At 52.0% G+C, this 3,183-nt stretch overlaps 1 protein-coding gene across 2 annotated transcripts in view; it reads left to right on the top strand.

Moving 5' to 3' along the window:
• Positions 1–2,799: 2,799 nt before the first annotated feature.
• Positions 2,800–3,183, top strand: part of LOC119278884 (ankyrin repeat-containing protein ITN1-like) — a 5,279-nt gene continuing 4,895 nt past the window's right edge. The window contains exon 1 of one of the 2 annotated variants that reach the window (XM_037560236.1): positions 2,800–2,996. The gene's annotated coding sequence lies outside the window, so the exon portion shown is untranslated. The remainder of the gene's footprint in view (positions 2,997–3,183) is intronic. The other variant, XM_037560235.1, reaches the window with a different exon arrangement.

Genomic DNA, 3,183 nt, shown 5'->3' with positions numbered 1-3,183 from the left:
ACTTGGTATTCTATGCACTTATGATTGGAACTATTAGCAAGCATCCGCAACTACTAACGTTCATTAAGGTAAAACCCAACCATAGCATTAAGATATATTGGTCCCCCTTCAACCCCATATGCATCAATTTCTATGCTAGGTTGAAGCTTCTGTCACTTTTGCCCTCCAATACATAGTCCTATCAACATACAACTAACCCTATGGTGTGATCCACGCGCGCGCTCATATGATGGGCACCAAAGGAAAGCAACATAACCACAAGCAAATTAAACCAATCATACCAATTCACCAATTACTGATAGGACAACGAAAATCTACTCAGACATCATAGGATGGCAACACATCATTGGATAATAATATGAAGCATAAAGCACCATGTTCAAGTAGAGGGTACAGCGGGTTGCGGGAGAGTGGACCGTTGTAGATAGATGGGGGAAGGTGATGAAGATGTTGGTGAAGATGACGGCGGTGTTGGTGAAGATTGCGGTGACGATGATGGCCCCGGCGGTGTTCCGGCGCCACCGGAAGTGAGGGGGAGAGAGCCCCCCTCCTTCTCCTTCTTCCTTGGCCTTCTCCCTAGGTGGGAGAAGGGTTCTCCCTCTGGTCCTTGGTCTCCATGGCGTGGGAGGGGCTTGCCCCTCCGAGATTGGATCTGTCTCTCTGTCTCTCTCTGTTTCTGCGTTCCAGATTCTGGCCTTTCACCGTTTCTTATATTCCCGGAGATCCGTAACTCCGATTGGGCTGAATTTTGGACACGGTCTCTATCCGGATATTAGCTTTTTTGCGGCGGAAGAAGGGCACCAACCGCCTTACGGGGTGGCCACGAGGGCCCATGGTGCGCCTGACCCCCTGGGGCGCACCCCCCTGCCTCGTGGCCGCTCGGGCATCGTCTCGCGTTGATTCTTCTTTCCAAAAATCATAAATATTCCAAAAAAAATCTCCGTCAGTTTTTATCCCGTTTGGACTCCGTTTGATATGGATTTTCTGCGAAACAAAAAACATGCAACAAATAGGAACTGACATTGTGCACTGGATCAATATGTTAGTCCCAAAAATAGTATAAAAAGTTGCCAAAAGTATGTAAAGGTTGTAGAATATTGGCATGGAACAATCAAAAATTATAGATACGACGGAGACGTATCACCAACACACTTGCCGGCATACAAAAAACGACTGTCTCCGCCGCAGATCACAGCTGGTCAAACTTGAGCATTTCGGCCTGCATCTTCTCGAACCATAGCCTCTTCCTCGGCGACATGGTGTTCAGACCAACCTTCATGATCTTCACACTCGTCTTCATGCTTGCGAGGGCCACTTCTTTCGCCTTGGTTTTGGCATTGGCGGCCTCGATCTCGAGCATATTGGCTTGCTTCGCCTCCTCCAACTCAAGCATCTTGGCTTGCTTCGTCGCCTCCAAAGCTTGGAACACCTACAATTCAAACCAAGCAAGCATATGTGGGCAAATGGACATGCAATCAATGGGAAAATGCGTGGCACCAAAAGGGAATGAGAGGGCATGCATACCATGTCTTGCATGCCGAGGCCGCTCACGGGGCATGCCTTGATGCTCTCATAGGTGGCACAAAACTTGTTGCACTCTTGTTGAATCACCCTCCAACGCTTCGAAAGTGACACCATTCATGCTAGCTTTGCATTTGGTACGGAGGAAACTTCTTGCGCTCATGGAACTCTTGATGGACACGACTCCATAAGGTTGAATACTTTTGTTCGGCGCCGACCTTCGGGTCTTGCCCAATGTCCCTCCAGCACTCACAAAGGAGCTTGTCCTCGGCCGGCGTGTATGCCTTCGTCCGCTTGCTCTTGCGCTTTGGCTTCGCCCCCGCAGCAGTTTGGTTGGCGAGCTCCTCCTCGAACAAAGGCTCCCCGTCGATGTCCAAGTCATCATCCTCCTCCTCGAGGCCGTAGTCCTCCGGGAACTCATGGTCGAGCGAGAAGCTGTCTAGGCCGACCTGATCTTGCATGAAGGCATCATGCATGCCATGTGGATCATTGGTGGCTTGCGTGAATGGCACTCGGCCGTCCTGGCTTTGGGTCTCATCGGGATCGTAGGCAGCCACGGAGTAACCACCACCCGTCAGCACACCGCCTTCAAAGATCATGTTCTCGAGGAAACGGTAGGCCGTGTCATCGTCGACGGCCACCGGCATTCCGTCGAACAGATTGCGGGCGCCGGTGAGCATGTCGGCTGGCATCTCGTGCGGGCGTTTCCTCGTGCCTTTGGACGATGATCTGCCTGCCACTGGCGTGGCGTTGAGGTCGATGGTCGCCGGCGCGGGCGTGGAAAGGGCCACAATGCTCATCTTCGACGAGCATTCCCCGGAGAAGCGGCTGCCTTGCGGGTAGACGTGGAAGCCAGGAATCGGCTGCGTGCAAGACGCGCAAGGCGACTCCGGCCACATCATCCAAGGATATGATGACGAGTCTGTGTTGGCTGTGGCCGCGAGAAAAAGTGGCCGCTTTGCCGCCGACCGACGGACCAGCGAGGGGAGTAGGCACGCGTCCGCTTCATGTCTGCGCCGACACAAATCAGGCTAAAAAATGGACCCGGAATGAGTCGGCAGGCGGACAAAAAACGGACGCTCGTTCGTTTTGGTTGGCGCGTTGGACCAACTTTTTGTCAGCGTGGACCCAAACAGAAGGGCGGGTCGCCCCGTTAGAATTGCTCTAAAGGAATGTTTTCTATACAAATCCTATCCTACGGATTCCTGTAAAATTCGTACACCCCAAAGTAGGCCTGAGCCAAATCCAACGGAACGGAGAAAAGCGGCATTGTACCGGAAAAGTCTAAACTGCCCTGCGTATGTTAGGGGAAAATGGTTTCTGGGTCAGGCCTAGGTTTACTGATGGGTTGAAGATTCCACCATCAAGATGACCAACGCCCAGCTGCGACTCTAGGCGGCGCGAATTTCTCCGACGAGGCACGCGTCAGGAAGCTGCGGCGAACACTTCCTTGGCCGGAGGAGGGTCGGGAAGAGGTGAGACAAGCAAGATCCGTTCTTTTCGTTTTTTTTTCTGCTTGATTTGTTTGCTGATTATTTTTTCTGGATTAATTCGGCGTAACTTGTGTGTATGATCCGTTTAATTGAAGGGAACTGAAGCCTCCCCAATTAGTTGGAAATTTTGCGCCGCTCAACCAAGCCCCCCATGCTCGCTTCGTCCCGG

This window comes from Triticum dicoccoides, chromosome 3B, assembly GCF_002162155.2.
Source record: "Triticum dicoccoides isolate Atlit2015 ecotype Zavitan chromosome 3B, WEW_v2.0, whole genome shotgun sequence".
NCBI classification, from domain to species: Eukaryota; Viridiplantae; Streptophyta; class Magnoliopsida; order Poales; family Poaceae; genus Triticum; species Triticum dicoccoides.
Note: the sequence above shows the minus strand (reverse complement) of the source record. Positions and strands in the feature narration are given on the sequence as shown.